General features: G+C 49.3%; 1 long non-coding RNA gene across 1 annotated transcript in view; it reads left to right on the forward strand.

The window, feature by feature from the left end:
• Positions 1-2,117: 2,117 nt before the first annotated feature.
• LOC140425727 (uncharacterized) overlaps positions 2,118-17,269 on the forward strand; it is a 65,392-nt gene continuing 50,240 nt past the window's right edge. The window contains exon 1 of the long non-coding RNA XR_011947954.1: positions 2,118-2,298. This is a non-coding gene — a long non-coding RNA (uncharacterized lncRNA). The remainder of the gene's footprint in view (positions 2,299-17,269) is intronic.

Here is a 17,269-nt window from a genome sequence, read left to right on the forward strand (position 1 = left end):
TGGTGTATATGGATTTCAGCAAAGCGTTTGATAAGGTTCCCCACGGTAGGCTATTGCAAAAAATACGGAGGCTGGGGATTGAGGGTGATTTAGAGATGTGGATCAGAAATTGGCTAGCTGAAAGAAGACAGAGGGTGGTGGTTGATGGGAAATGTTCAGAATGGAGTACAGTCACAAGTGGAGTACCACAAGGATCTGTTCTGGGGCCGTTGCTGTTTGTCATTTTTATCAATGACCTAGAGGAAGGCGCAGAAGGGTGGGTGAGTAAATTTGCAGACGATACTAAAGTCGGTGGTGTTGTCGATAGTGTGGAAGGATGTAGCAGGTTACAGAGGGATATAGATAAGCTGCAGAGCTGGGCTGAGAGGTGGCAAATGGAGTTTAATGTAGAGAAGTGTGAGGTGATTCACTTTGGAAGGAATAACAGGAATGCGGAATATTTGGCTAATGGTAAAGTTCTTGAAAGTGTGGATGAGCAGAGAGATCTAGGTGTCCATGTACATAGATCCCTGAAAGTTGCCACCCAGGTTGATAGGGTTGTGAAGAAGGCCTATGGAGTGTTGGCCTTTATTGGTAGAGGGATTGAGTTCCGGAGTCGGGAGGTCATGTTGCAGCTGTACAGAACTCTGGTACGGCCGCATTTGGAGTATTGCGTACAGTTCTGGTCACCGCATTATAGGAAGGACGTGGAGGCTTTGGAGCGGGTGCAGAGGAGATTTACCAGGATGTTGCCTGGTATGGAGGGAAAATCTTATGAGGAAAGGCTGATGGACTTGAGGTTGTTTTCGTTGGAGAGAAGAAGGTTAAGAGGAGACTTAATAGAGGCATACAAAATGATCAGGGGGTTGGATAGGGTGGACAGTGAGAGCCTTCTCCCGCGGATGGATATGGCTGGCACGAGGGGACATAACTTTAAACTGAGGGGTAATAGATATAGGACAGAGGTCAGAGGTAGGTTCTTTACGCAAAGAGTAGTGAGGCCGTGGAATGCCCTACCTGCTACAGTAGTGAACGCGCCAACATTGAGGGCATTTAAAAGTTTATTGGATAAACATATGGATGATAATGGCATAGTGTAGGTTAGATGGCTTTTGTTTCGGTGCAACGTCGTGGGCCGAAGGGCCTGTACTGCGCTGTATTGTTCTATGTTCTATATATTAAAGAGGGAGCTGGACGTGGTGGCCCTTGCAGATAAAGGGACCAAGTGGTATGGAGAGAAAGCGAGAGTGGGATACTGAATTTGCATGATCACCCATGATCATATTGAATGGTGGTGCAGACGCGAAGGGCCAAATGGCCTACTCCTGCACCTATTTTCTATGTTTCTGTCAAAAACTGTTTATAAAATTGTACTGGAAAGCAATCCAGACCTGATGCCTTTCCCGATTGCATCAACCCCACACACTCCATTATGTCCTGCAATCCCACTGGCAGCTCCAAACCATGTATCTTCCCATTCTCCATCTCTGGAAACACCAACCCATCCCAAAAATGCCCCATATCCACATCCTACCCACCCCGCCTGGGCTTAGATTTTTACAGTCCCCACTAGAAGGCCTCAAATGGCTCATTGATTCTTTCTGGCATTGTCACCAACCCGCCTCCTGACTCTCCCTCACCTGCGCAATTTCCTGTGCAGCCGCCTGCCGCCTCAAATGATGGGCTCGCAGCAGACTAGCCTTCTCCCCATACTCGTACTAAACCCCCATTGAGCCACTAATCTGACCCACTGCCTTCCGTGTTGTCAATAGGTCAAACTGTTCCTGCAGTTTCTTCCTTTCATCCAAGAGCTCCCTAGTCGGGGCCCACCAGATCCTGCTGATCCACCTCTACAATAGCATCCACTAACCTCTGCCTCTCCAACTTTATCCCTGTGGGCCTTATAAGAAATGACACCCCCTGCCACAGCCTTCAATGCCTCCCAGAATCTGGAGGAGGAAACCTCCCCGTTCTGATTAAGCTCCACATAGTTTGTTATCGCTAATGCCACCTTCTCACAGAACTTTTTTTAAAAAAAAAACATTGGAGGCATTTTCAAATATATACATCCACAGTCAAAACATCCTTGCACACCCCCCAACAAATCTACCCCCAGTGGGACTTCCGGTGATGACATGTACGTGGAGGTCGCACATTTGGTGCTCCTGCTAGAATCTTTGGTTTTTTTGGGAGGTTGTTATGCAAGATCTCGGGGGTACTTTTTGGATGAGCTGGTGTTGGAAGTCATAAGGAGTTGGTGGAATGTCGAAGTCCCAGAAGAACGGTCTTGGAAAGAAGGAGGCGAGCAAATGTCTGCTGGTGAGCATTGCTTTGAGTCCAGAAGGAGGAAAGATGGCTGGGGTTGGTTCGTTGAGTGGAGCTGATCCCATCACGGTTGAAATTTTGACCGAGGTGGTGTCAGTGAAGTTTGAAAGGCTATTTGACAAACACTTAAGAGGTGCTTTGGAGGGAAATGACGGCTTAGCTTAGAGTGGGTGGAGGAGGCACTTGCCCCAATAAAGGTTGCATTGACAAAGGCGTCGGCTGAGGTGCGGGAGTAAGGGGAGAAGATGAGGTGGAGGAGGCATTGTCGCAAAATAGCGACCAGTTCCCCTCGATGGGCGAGGCGCTATGGAGAGCGGCGGCGGTCGATAAAGGGCTCAGAGCCAAGGTGGAAGACCTGGAGAACAGGTCGAGGCAGTCTTTGGATGGGTGAAGGCTGCATTGAACAGCAGCGCAGTGAGGTTCAGAGTGGCCTACCCTGCGAAGCTGAGAGTGATCCACAATTCAAAGGACTTGCGGCGGCGGATGCTATCATTAAGGCTGAGGAATGGAACTGAGATGAGAGATGGGATCTGGATTTCGTTAGTGTGTACTGGGAATGCTTTCTTTTTGAGTTTTTTCCTTGGATTTTTTTTTCCCTCTTAATGGGGGGTAGTTTACATGTGTTCGTGTTTCTTTTTATGGATGCGTTTTTTTCTTTGTTCAGGGAATGTGGGTTTTGGGCATGAGGAGCCGGGTTATTGAGGATGGGGCGGGGAGGAGGAGGGGGGACTCTGGCGGGGTCACCGCGCTAGCAAACAAAGATTGGCTAGTGAACGGGAGTGTGGTGGGGAGGGCTGTGGCCGCTGGAGCCTGGGAGGTGTGAATGGTGGGGGGAGGGGATCGATACTGGGTGAAGTGTTTGCAAGAGGAAGTGGCTGGGTTATTCTGGGAGAGGGGTCGACGGTAACAAAAGGATGGGGCAGTTCTGGATGGATGGGTGGGGCCTGAGGATAGGAGGAGCGGGTGGTGTGAGAAACCCCCGGTCAGAATGGTGACGCGGAATTTGATGGGGTTAGGGGGACAGATGAAGAGAGCTTGAATTTTTGTGCATTTGAAATATTTAAAATCCGATGTGGTCAGTTGCAAGATACCCATCTGAGGGTGAAGGACCAGATGAGGTTTGTGAAGGGTCGGCTGAGCCAGGTGTTTCATTCAGGATTTGATAATAGGGCTTGGGGGATGGCGATCTTCGTGGGCAAAATGGAGGTTCCAGATAGAGAAGATGGTGCATCAGGGGGGCAGGTATGTGATAGTGACATATGCATTGGAGAGGAGGCTGGTGATGCTGGTAAGCGTATATACCGCCAATTGGGATAATATGGGTTTTGTGAAGAGAACGTTGGTTGCTATTCCGAATTTGAACACCCATGAGCTGATTTTGGTGGGGAATTGGAACACAAATGCTGGAGCCGAGGGTGGACAAATCCCAGCCTCATTTGCTGACCCCGTCGGGGGGAGTAAAGGCATTGGTCAGTCTCATGAGGAGATGGAGGGGTTGACCATGGATATGTTTATACCCGAGGGACCGGGAGTAGTCGTTTTTTTCCCCCGGTGCACAAGGTGTTCTCTAGGATTGACTTTTCCGTGGTGGGGAAGGCGCCGTATGCTGGCGTTAAGAGGGTACAGTATTCAGGAATTGTGATCTTGCATCATGCTCTGCATTGGATGGATGTGGTACTGGAGAAATCGGCGGCCCAGAAGCTGGGGTGGAGGATGGATGTAGGTTTGTTGGCAGACCTGATTTTCTGTGATAAGGTAGGGAAGGTAATTGAGGAATATGTGGAGCTGGGCTCCTTGGTGGGGGTCGTAATGAGCTTGCTTCAAAGATTTGGGACGTTCTCTGGGTAAAAGCTGAATTTAGGGAAAATTGAGTACTTTGTGGTTTCCTCTCCTGAGGCGGGAGCTGGAATGGGGGGGATGAGGCTGCCATTCTGTCAGGCAGCATCTCACTTTAGGTATCGGAGATGCTGGTGGCCCAGGATTGGTCAGGAATTTCTTGAGCTTGGTGGGGAGGGTGAAGGCTGATTTGTTGAGGTGAGATAATCTTCGCAGTAGTTGGCGGGCCGGGTACAGGCAGTGAAAATGAATATTTTACCGTGATTCTTCTTTTTGTTTCAGTCCCTGCCAGTCTTTTTGCCGAAGGGATTTTTCAAGGGGGTGGATAGGCTGACCTCTTCATTTGTCTGGGCGGGAAAGGTGGCCAGGGTAACGGGATGGCAGTTGGGTGTGTTGGGCCTCCCAAAAATGATGTACTATTATTGGGTGGCAAATACAGAGAAGGGATGGAATAGGGAGGTGGGGGCTTTGTGGGTTCATGCAGGAGGTCAGGTTGCGGGCGCTGGCAATGCCACCACTCCCGATGGCTCCAGGGAAGCATTCGGTGAGTTCACTGGTGGTGGCCACGCTGAAGATGTGGAGGCAGTTTTGGCAGCATTTTAGGTTGGGGACTGGGTTGGGGCACATGCTGATCAGGGGAAATCATGGGTTTGCGCCGGGGAGGATGGATGTAAGGTTCCAGGGATAAGAGGAGAAGGGCATTAAGAAGATGAAGGATCTGTTTCTGGGAGGGCGGTTTTCTGGAAGAGCTGAATGAGAAGTTTGGGTTGGCGCGTGGGGAGTTTCCCGTACGAGCAGGTGCAGAACTTTGCAAGGATAGTCTTTCGAATCTTCCCGATAGTGCCTACCTCTATGTTGCTGGAGGGAGTGCTGTCAGCGGTGGAGGGGGAAGGGGCGGTTGGAGAGGGGGACTATCTTGCCGATTTATGGGAGGACTTTGTGGATAAAATGTCCATGGAGGGGATTAAGGCTAAATGGGAGGATGAGCTGGGGGTGGCGCTCGAGGAGGGATTGTGGTGTGAGGTGTGATGGAAGATGAATGTATTGACTTTGTGAGCGAGGCTGGGGTTGATCCAGCTGAAGGTGGTGTACAGGGCACACTTGACAAACTCAAGGGTGAGCCAGCTAGCTGTTTGAAGGGCTGGAGGATGTCTCTGAGAGTTGAGAGGGATCCTGTGAACCATGTACATCTGTTTTGGTCCTGCCCAAAACTGGAAAGGTTTTGAAGGATGGTTTCCAGCACCATCTCGGAGTTTGCATGTTGATGTGGAGACCGGTCCCCTGGAAGCCATATTTGGGGTATCGGACCGGCTGGAACTGCAGACGGGGGCAGATTTCTTAGACTTTGCCTCTGATTGCTCGTAGGTGAATCTTGTAGAGATGGAGGTCAGCTTCTCCACCCTGTGCCTCGGCATGGGGGTGGAACCGGCTGGGGCTTTTAGCCCTGGGGAAGATGAAATTTGATTTTGGGGGGGGGGGGGGTGAGTTCCACAAAAGTTGCAGTTTGTTCATTTTGCATTTTGGAGAGTTGGTTACTGTTCCCTGTTGAGGGAGCAGGGAGGGACTGGAGGTTTGGGTGGGTGGTGGGTTTTGTTACTGTTATAAATTGTTAAAATGTTGAAAATTTAGAATAAAATGCTTTTTTTTCGAAAAATCTACCAGGGGTGTCTTATACTCCCCACCTAAAAGGCCACCCTCTTATTGATCAACTCTTTAACCAGCTCCTCCAGGTCCACATCTTGCTCAACCTTGGGGCCTCCCCAAGATGTCTGCTGCCATCTCTCCTTAACCAACTGGGCCACACCAACTCTACCCAGGTCAGCATCTCCCCCCCTCCCTTCACAGATCGGCCCTCCTTTACTCCCGTTAACTTGCCTACCTACTAGCATAGTGGCCCCCACACGAGGTAGCTGCATACCCCCCTTCCCCCCTCTACCATCCCTCACCCGCTGTTCCCCAAGAAAAGTTAAACACACTTACCCAATCCACACCCAATCACAGTAAATACAACAATCCGCCCAGCAAACACACCCACATTCCCCAAACTGACATCTCCAAAGTTCAATGTCCTCTCAAGTCCCTTAGTCCATGGTCTCACAAATTTACTCGCTTCCTCCGCTGTATCAAAATAGAATTCCTGATTCTGGTGTGTGACCAACAGATGAGAAGGATATAACACCCCGAACTTCCCTCCTTTCTTGTAAAGGGTTACTTTGACTCGATTGAACCCTGCCTGCCACTTGGCCAACTCCACACCCGTGTCTTGGTGGATAATACCATGTTTCCTTCCCAGGTACACTCCTCTCCGCCCACTGCAGAATCTGCTCTTTGTGCAGAAAATGATGCAACCACACTACCATCGCCCTCTGCTGCTCCCCAGCCTTCGACCTCCTCCTCAATCCATCTCTGGAGACGGTCAAATAAACCCTCCCCCGCCAATGTCTTATTCATATTCACTGCATACTTTGTGGCCTGCATTCCCTCTCAATTCCTTTAGGCAGCCCCACAATCCAGAGATTCTGCCTCCTGGAACGATTCTCCAGGTCCTCCACCTTCTCCCTCAGCTGCTTCTGGCCCTCTGCCACAAGCACCATCGCTGCCCCCAACGAGGCCAACCAGTCCTCAAGATCCACCACCGACTCCTCTGCCCTCTGGAGCGCTGAACTCTACGCCTCCAGCCTTTGTTGCACTCTCTCAATAGCGGCCCTGATAAAATGTTCCGCCACCTTAGCCAGGTACTCTGCTGTCGGAACTTGACATTCAGAAAATCCACCAACTGCTCGGTAGGCCACTGGACAGGCAACGACGCCCAGAGCTATCTGCCATCTTTCCCTCTGTCGTACTTTGAATGTACTCCCGGCCAGATTGCTACCCCTTGGTCGTTACACTCCTCGTTCAATAAGCCATAAATAGGCCCTACCAGAGGAGAATTTCTACCTCCCTGTTCATGCACTTTGCACCAGCAAACACCTCCTGTATCAGGTGAAAAGAACCAAACACAATCTCGAACAGGACCCACCAAATGTGAGACCACTCACTATGGCTGCCACAACAAGTCCTCGTAGAACTTTTTATCTGCCAGGAGCGCTGAATAAAACCTCCACCCTGGTCTCTGCGCCCAACCCCTTTCAAACCTTACATCCACATAATGAGGTGCATGGTCCGAAATTACTATCCCTGCGTCTTACAATCCCACGGCCCCCCAAGAGCACTGACTTCCCCACCACAAAGAAATCAATAGAGTATACCTGATGTACATGGGTGAAGAAGGAATACCTACTCTTTCCTGGATGTCAAAATCCCACGTGTCCCACCCCCTCCCCCTGCAACTGATACATAAATATCCCCAGCTGCTTTGCCATCCCCGATCTACCCATTGACTTGCAGCTGGGTCCATCTATCCTAGGGTCCAAGATGCAATTCAATTTAAAATCACCTCCTAATATCAGGCAGACCGATAAATGAATATGGCATACCTTGACATTCAATGGTTCAAACATGAACGCCAGAGATGAGGTGAGAGTGAGTGCCCTTGACATTAACCGAGTATGGCATCAAGGAACCCCTGCTAAACTGGAGTCAATAGGAATTGGGGGGGGGGGAAACTCTCCACTGCTTGGAGTCATACCTGGCACAAATGAAGATGGTTGTGGTGGTTGGCGGTCAATTATTTCAGCTCCAGGACATCACTGCAGGAGTTCCTCACGGTAGTGTCAAAGAACAAAGAACAAAGAAATGTACAGCACAGGAACAGGCCCTTCGGCCCTCCAAGCCCGTGCCGACCATGCTGCCCGACTAAACTACAATCTTCTACACTTCCTGGGTCCGTATCCCTCTATTCCCATCCTATTCATGTATTTGTCAAGATGCCCCTTAAATGTCACTATCATCCCTGCTTCCTCCACCTCCTCCGCCAGCGAGTTCCAGGCACCCACTGCCCTCTGTGTAAAACACTTGCCTCATACATCTACTCTAAACCTTGCCCCTTGCACCTTAAACCTAAGCCCCCTAGTAATTGACCCCTCTACCCTGGGGAAAGGCCTCTGACTATCCACTCTGTCTATGCCCCTCATAATTTTGTATACCTCTATCAGGTCTCCCCTCAACCTCCTTCGTTCCAGTGAGAACAAACCGAGTTTATTCAACCGCTCCTCATAGCTAATGCCCTCCATACCAGGCAACATTCTGGTAAATCTCTTCTGCACCCTCTCTAAAGCCTCCACATCCTTCTGGTAGTGTGGCGACCAGAATTGAACACTATACTCCAAGTGTGGCCTAACTAAGGTTCTATACAGCTGCAACATGACTTGCCAATTCTTATACTCAATGCCCCGGCCAGTGAAGGCAAGCATGCCGTATGCCTTCTTGACTACCTTCTCCACCTGTGTTGCCCCTTTCAATGACCTGTGGACCTGTACACCTAGATCTCTTTGACTTTCAATACTCTTGAGGGTTCTACCATTCACTGTATATTCCCTACCTGCATTAGACCTTCCAAAATACATTACCTCACATTTGTCCGGATTAAACTCCATCTGCCATCTCTCTGCCCAAGTCTCCAAACAATCTAAATCCTGCTGTATCCTCTGACAGTCCTCATCGCTATCCGCAATTCCACCAACCTTTGTGTCGTCTGCAAACTTACTAATCAGACCAGTTACATTTTCCTCCAAATCATTTATATATACTACAAAGAGCAAAGGTCCCAGCACTGATCCCTGTGGAACACCACTGGTCACAGCCCTCCAATGAGAAAAGCATCCTTCCATTGCTACTCTCTGCCTTCTATGGCCTAGCCAGTTCTGTATCCACCTTGCCAGCTCACCCCTGATCCCAACCATCTTCAGCTGCTTCATCAATGACCTCTTCCATTATAAGGTCAGGAGTGGGGATGTTTGCAGATAACTGCACAATGTTGAGTACCATTTGTGACTCCTCAGATGATGCATTTAAGATCTGCACAATATCCAGGATTGGAATGATGTGTGGCAAGTTACATTTGGCCACACAAGTGCCAGGCAATGACCATCTCCTACAAGAGAGGATCTAACCACCGCCCCGTGGCATTTGGTGGTATTACCATTGCTGAATCCCCCACAATCAACATCCTGGGGGATCCCATCGATCAGAAACTGAACTGGACTAGCCACATTAATACGGCTACCAGGGCAGGTCAAAGGTTAGGAATCCGGCAGCGAGTAACTCACCTCCTGACACCCGCCCCCCCCCCCCCCCCCCCCCCCCAAAAAAAAAAACCTGTCCACCATCTACAAGGCACAAGTCAGGAGTGTAATGGAATACTCTCCACTTGCCTATATGAGTTCAGCTCAAACAACACTCAAGAAGCTCAACACCATCCAGGACAAAGCAGCTTGATTGCTCCCCCATCACAAATATTCAAACCCTCCACCACCGATGAACAGTGGCAGCTGTGTGTGCCATTTACAAGATACACTGCAGGAGCATCCGGAATAAGGTGGGTGAACTTGCGGCATGGGTTGGTACCTGGGTCTTCGATGTTGTGGCCATCTCGGAGACATGGATAGAGCAGGGACAGGAATGGTTGTTGCAGGTACCGGGGTTTAGATATTTCAGTAAACTCAGGGAAAGTGGTAAAAGAGGGGGAGGGGTGGCATTGTTAGTCAAGGACAGTATTATGGTGGCAGAAAGAACGTTTGATGAGGACTCGTCTACTGAGGTAGTATGGGCTGAAGTTAGAAACAGGAAAGGTGAGGTCACCCTGTTAGGGGTTTTCTATAGGCCTCCGAAAAATTCCAGGGATGTAGAGGAAAGGATTGCAAAGATGATTCTGGATAGGAGCGAAAGTAACAGGTAGTTGTTATCGGGGACTTTAACTTTGCAAATATTGACTAGAAACTCTATAGTTCGAGTACTTTAGATGGGTCCGATTTTGTCCAATGTGTGCAGGAGGGTTTCCTGACGCAGTATGTAGATAGGCCAACGAGAGGCGAGGCCATATTGGATTTGGTACTGGGTAATGAACCAGGACAGGTGTTAGATTTGGAGGTAGGTGAGCACTTTGGTGATAGTGACCACAATTTGATTATGTTTACTTTAGTGATGGAAAGGGATAGGTATATACCGCAAGGCAAGAGTTATATCTGGGGGAAAGGCAATTATGATGCGATGAGGCAAGACTTGGGATGCATTGGATGGAGAGGAAAACTGCAGGGGATGGGCACAATGGAAATATGGAGCTTGTTCAAGGAACAGCTACTGCGTGTCCTTGATAAGTATGTACCTGTCAGGCAGGGAGGATGTGGTCGAGCGAGGGAACCATGGTTTACTAAAGCAGTCGAAACACTTGTTAAGAGGAAGAAGGAGGCTTATGTAAAGATGAGACATGAAGGTTCAGTTAGGGCGCTCGAGAGTTACAAGTTAGCTAGGAAGGACCTAAAGAGTGAGCTAAGAGGAGCCAGGAGGGGACATGAGAAGTCTTTGGCAGGTAGGATCAAGGATAACCCTAAAGCTTTCTATAGATATGTCAGGAATAAAAGAATGACGAGGGTAAGAGTAGGGCCAGTCAAGGGAAGTTGTGCATGGAGTCCGAGGAAATAGGAGAGGTGTTAAATGAATATTTTTCGTCCGTATTCACACAGGTAAAGGACAATGTTGTCGAGGAGAATACTGAGATACAGGCTACTAGACTAGAGGGGCGTGAGGTTCATAAGGAGGAGGTGTTAGCAATTCTGGAAAGTGTGAAAATAGATAAGTCCCCTGCGCCGGATGGGATTTATTCTAGGATTCTCTGGGAAGCTAGGGAAGAGATTGCTGAGCCTTTGGCTTTGATCTTTAAGTCATCTTTGTCTACAGGAATAGTGCTAGAAGGCTGGAGGATAGCAATTGTTGTCCCCTTGTTCAAGAAGGGGAGTAGAGACAACCCTGGTAACTATAGACCAGTGAGCCTTACTTCTGTTGTGGGAAAAATCTTGGAAAGGTTTATAAGAGATAGGATGTATAATCATCTGGAAAGGAATAATTTGATTAGAGATAGTCAACACGGTTTTGTGAAGGGTAGGTCGTGCCTCACAAACCTTATTGAGTTCTTTGAGAGGTGACCAAACAGGTGGATGAGGGTAAAGCAGTTGATGTGGTGTATATGGATTTCAGTAAAGCGTTTGATAAGGTTCCTCACGGTAGGCTATTGCAGAAAATACGGAGGCATGGGATTCAGGGTGATTTAGCAAATTGGCTACCTGGAAGAAGACAAAGGGTGGGGATTAATGGGAAGTGTTCAGACTGGAGTCCAGTTACTAGTGGTGTACCACAAGGATCTGTTTTCGGGCCCCTGCTGTTTGTCATTTTTATAAATGACCTGGAGGAGGGCGTAGAAGGATGGGTGAGTAAATTTGCAGGTGACACTAAAGTCGGTGGAGTTGTGGACAGTGCGGAAGGATGTTACAAGTTACAGAGGGACATAGATAAGCTGCAGCGCTGGGCTGAGAGGTGGCAAATGGAGTTTAATGCTGAAAAGTGTGAGGTGATTCATTTTGGAAGGAATAACAGGAAACCGAGTACTGGGCTAATGGTAAGATTCTTGGCAGTGTGGATGAGCAGAGAGATCTTGGTGTCCATGTACATAGATCCCTGAAAGTTGCCACCCAGGTTGAGAGGGTTGTTAAGAAGGCGTACGGTGTGTTAGCTTTTATTGGTAGAGGGATTGAGTTTTGGAGCCATGAGGTCATGTTGCAGCTGTACAAAACTCTGGTGCGGCCGCATTTGGAATATTGCGTGCAATTCTGGACGCCGCATGATAGGAAGGATGTGGAAGCATTGGAAAGGGTGCAGAGGAGATTTACCAGAATGTTGCCTGGTATGGAGGGAAGATCTTATGAGGAAAGGCTGAGGGACTTGAGGCTGTTTTCGTTAGAGAGAAGAAGGTTAAGAGGTGACTTAATTGAGGCATACAAGATGATCAGAGGATTAGATAGGGTGGACAGTGAGAGCCTTTTTCCTCGGATGGTGATGTCTAGCACGAGGGGACATAGCTTTAAATTGAGGGGAGATAGATATAGGACAGATGTCAGAGGTAGGTTCTTTACTCAGAGTAGTAAGGGTGTGGAATGCCCTGCCTGCAACAGTAGTGGACTCGCCAACATTAAGGGCATTCAAATGGTCATTGGATAGACATATGGACGATAAGGGAATAGTGTAGATGGGCTTTAGAGTGGTTTCACAGGTCGGCGCAACATCGAGGGCCGAAGGGCCTGTACTGCGCTGTAATGTTCTATGTTCTAACTCCTCAAGGTTCCTTAGACAGCACCTTCCAAATCCATGACCACTACTATCTAGAAGGTCAAGAGCCGCAAATACCTGGGAACCCCACCACGTGAAGATTCTCCTCCAAGTCATTCACCACACTGAGTTGGAAATATTTTGCCGTTCCTTCACGGTCGCTGGGGCAACATTCTGGAACTCCTTCCCTAACAACAGTGGGTGTACCTACACCTCAAGGACTGCAGCGGTTCAAGAAGGAAACACCACCACCTTCTGAAGGGAAATGGGGGATGGGCAATAAATGCCTAACCAGCGATGCCCACATCCCATTAAAATGAATTTTAAAAATTGAGTTAGCACTGCTGCCTCCAGAGACCCATGTTCAATTTGGACCTTGGGTGACTGTGTGGTGTGTGTACATTCTCCTTGTGTCTGCATAGGTTTCCTAGAACCATGGAGTAGAACCATAGAATTCCTACAGTGCAGAAGGAGGACATTCAGTCCATCAAGTATGAACCGACCCTCTGAAAGAGTACCCTACCTGGGTCTGGCCCGGAAGTCCACGATCGAGTCTCTCTGAATCCTACCCCCTCTCTCCCTCATCAGCCACAACACTGGTTTCATGATTTTTAAAAGCACAAGTGAACCTCGCCATCAGGAATTCGCCCATTGGAGATGGCGAATCGCGGATGCCCTGGGGAATTCTGGGTCAGAGTCGCTAATGATAGGCCAAAGGTGTTTACTGTACATGCAGAACGCATTGATGCCGCTGCAAAGCGACGGAGAATTGCGATTTGGAAATGAAATGAAAATCGCTTATTGTGACAAGTAGGCGTCAAATGAAGTTACTGTGAAAAGCCCCTAGTCGCCACATTCCGGCACCTGTTCGGGGAGGCTGGTTCGGGAATTGAACCGTGCTGCTGGCCTGCCTTGATCTGCTTTAAAAACCAGCTATTTAGCCCAGTGTGCTAAACCAGCCATTGGAACCGATACACCGTCCAATCGCTTTTCACGATTCCGGCATCAGCCAACGGAAAATCCCGCCCTCTATATTTTGCATACAGAGTGAGCTAATTTCCAGGATCCAAGAATACGTTGCTCCATCTTCAATGGACACAACCTGCAACCGAGTTTCTAGGACCAAGAATTGTATCAAACAAAGCTATCTGAAAGAACCTTAATTGGACATTGACTTCACATGGATTTGGACTTGTGTGAATGCATAATTCTTATTTTTATCATGATCTTTGCCTTGAGCCCCTTTCTTTCCCGTATCCCTCCTATATTGTGCAGGTTAGGTGGATTGGCCATGCAAAAAAGCCCCTGAGTGTCCAAAAGGTTAGGTGTTGCTGGGTTACGGAGATGGGGTGGAGGCATGGGCTTAAGTAGGGTGCTCTTTCAAGGGCTGGTGCAGACCCGATGGGCCAAATGGCCTCCTTCTGCACTGTAAATTCTATGAATGCAAAAAGGGAAAAACATTGCAAAACCCTTTCCCATGTTTTGTCTGTATGCACAATGAACCAACCCTTCTCGTGTTTGCTGTGGGGTTATTAATAGGGGATTGGATTACTCCAAAACTTAAGGGTTGGGAAAAATATGCCACCACTTTTAAAAGGGGCAATCAAAAATGAAAAACACCTTTCTGTTTATGGATGGGTGCTGAGAGGAGAAATCAGTGCCATTTAAATTAATCCCACTCCTGTCTGTAACATTTTGCACTGCTGTAACCTACAGCCCAAGAGCTGGAAAGTGGGATTAGGCTGGATAGCTCTTTTTAAGATGACCCAGGCATGATGGACTGGATGGCCTCCACTTCTAACGCAAATTTCCTGCTTCTGTATGAATGGTTGAATGATCTGAAACATGAATACCTCACATAAGAACACTTGCTTTACTGTTGGATTGGATTTGTTTATTGTCACGTGTACCGAGGTACAGTGAAAAGTATTTTTCTGCGAGCAGCTCAACAGATCATTAAGTACATGAAAAGGAAATAAAAGAAAATACATAATCGGTCAACACAAGCACTGGCATCGGATGAAGCATACAGGGATGTAGTGTTAATGAGGTCAGTCCATCAGAGGGTCGTTTAGGAGTCTGGTAACAGCGGGGAAGAAGCTGTTTTTGTGTCTGTGCGTGTTCTCAGACTTCTGTATCTCCTGCCCAATGGAAAAAGTTGGAAGAGTGAGTAAGCCGGGTGGGAGGGGTCCTTTACGTTGCACATAAAGGCTTGATGTCTCACTTCACTAAAATTCTGTCACTTCACTCATTCATTGCATTCAAGCGTAATCAAAGGAACTAGCTGTATGCCTTAGACATACTATTAGCTGGGCAGCACGGTAGCATAGTGATTAGTATAATGGCTTCACAGCACCACGGTCCCAGGTTCGATTCCCGGCTTGGGGCACTGTCTCTGTGGAGTTTGCACGTTCTCCCCGTGTCTGCGTGGGTTTCCTCCGGGTGCTCCGGTTTCCTCCTACAGTCCAACCATGTGCTGGTTAGGTGGATTGGCCATGCTAAATTGCCTTTAGTGTCCAAAAAAGGTAAGGTCGGGATAGGGTGGAAGTGGGGGGATAGCGTGGAGGTGTGGGCTTAGGTAGGCTGCCCTGTCCAGGGGCTGGTGCAGACTCGATGGGCCAAATGATCTCCTTCTGCACTGTAAATTCTGTGACCTAGAGTATGACCAGATTCATTGCGTTTATGGTGGTTCTCCCTCTGCATTGAGTGAAATGTCAGACTGGATGACATGGTTATGATGTGCAATGAGTTGGAAGCAAGGTTTTGGAATGTAGCCCGTCTGTCTGATGTCATGATATCCAGGTGAACATCATAGCACATACATACATACATACTGATGGACAGATCAACGGACCAATCAACACACACACAACACGACAGGCAAGAGCATACACAGTACAAAACAGGGAACACGACACTTCTGGGCACTCGAGGATGAGACAGCTCAGGGCACAGAGCTCATAGCAAGCCACTCAGACATCCACCATGTACTGAGTGCCACTACAAGATAGAATTAGGAGTGGGTCCACAGATTCAAGTGTTATGATCGAACCTCTGTAAATAGATGTTTGAAATAAAACGGAGTTGTACCATTCGCAACCGTGTTGGTTCGTCTGTGTAGCAGAGTACCCAACCCTTCATAGTACCAGGAGTAACTGTGGTACCTGCCTACAAATCCTCCGGAATCTGCCATCCTGCGCCATGGACACCGTAACACACCGCAGCCGCTGCAAGTTGCTGGAAAGCTCGGCGTTAATTGGAAGCTCTTCAAACAGCGCTTCCAGCTCTTTCTGGAAGCCAATGAAAAGGAGAGCGCCTCGGACACCAGAAAGATCGCCATCCTCCTCACCACGGCAGGTCAACACGCCATCCATGTCTACAACTCCCTGGTGTTTGCGGAAGGTGAAGACAAGACCAAATACAAGACGGTCCTTCTCAATCTCGACCAACACTTCGACGTCGAGGTCAACGAGAGCTTCGAGAGGTATCTCTTCCAGCACGCCTGCAAGGTAAGGATGAGCCCTTTCAGTCATTCCTTACGCATCTCCGTATCCTCGCGCAGTCCTGCGGTTACGACACCACCTCCGATTCCATGATTCGGGACCAGATCGTTTTTGGGGTCACCTCGGGCACCCTACGTCAGCAGCTCTTAAAAACAAAAGGCCTCACCTTAACCTCCGCAATCGAAGCCTGTGTCCTGCACGAAAATGCGACTAGCTGCTATACCCAGTTTCAGGCTGCCGAATCGGCGCGGCAGGGATCCTACGTGGCCGGATCGGCGAGGCAGGCGTCCTACGAGGCCGAACGGGTCCAGGCGATCGAGTTCCTCCTGGCCCACGGCCCGGACGAGGGCGGCCATTTCGCGCGCTTTTCGAGGCCTCCTATGCTTGTGCGCGCCAAAAACGAGGGCAACACTGAGGAGCGTGATGCGCAGGCGCGCTTGACGCAAGACCGAACTGCGCATACACGGTGGCGCAACGAACGCCATGACGGCACGACGTGCGGCAACTGTGGAGCCACACATTTAAAGCGGCAATGTCCCGCAAGAACCCGACAATGCTTCCGATGTGGCAAGGTGGGCCACTACGCTGCCTGCTGTCAAGCAGCTCAACCTGCCAATATTCCACAATTCCGACAACCTCGCAGGGACGTGCAGACCATTCAGCCTCCTTACTACGAGTTGTGCCCAGACGATATCCAGACCAATGACACAGACGACCGGGACGCCTTCAGTGTTGCGGTCATTGATGGGAACCGAATGTCTCCAGCAAGGACCCACCAGCCGATGCAAGTCAACATTGTCAATCCGAGTGATGAATGGTGTGCCACCCTAATGATCAACCGATCACCAATAACGTTCCGTCTGGACACTGGCGCCTCCGCCAACCTCACAGCATGGTCAGCCTTCTACGCCATGAAGGTCAGACCACTGATTCAGCCGTCCCGTTGCAAGATGGTCGACTACAACGGGAACGTTATCCCGGCTAGGGATCCTGCCAGCTCCAGGTGACACACAACACACATACGGCCACACTCTCATTCGAGACAGGCGGATCATCGAAGGACTCCCTGTTAGGTGCACAGGCATGCAAGGCTCTCCACCTCGTGCAACGAGTCCACACTGTGTCTCCAGAAGGCACATCCGACTTCCCGGATGCAGAGTTCAGTGCACAGCTCCAATCGCTCCTCGCCCACAACCAGGAGGCATTCGAGGGCATGGGAACGCTGCCCTACACCTGCAGAATTCGGCTCAAACCGGACACCAACCCGGTCATTCACGCACCTCGCAGGGTCCCAGCGCCACTCAAAGACCGCCTCAAGCAGCAGCTGCAGGATCTCCAGGACCAAGGGGTCCTATCCCGGGTCACGGAGC

Source organism: Scyliorhinus torazame, chromosome 6 (genome assembly GCF_047496885.1).
Source record: "Scyliorhinus torazame isolate Kashiwa2021f chromosome 6, sScyTor2.1, whole genome shotgun sequence".
Lineage (NCBI taxonomy): Eukaryota > Metazoa > Chordata > Chondrichthyes > Carcharhiniformes > Scyliorhinidae > Scyliorhinus > Scyliorhinus torazame.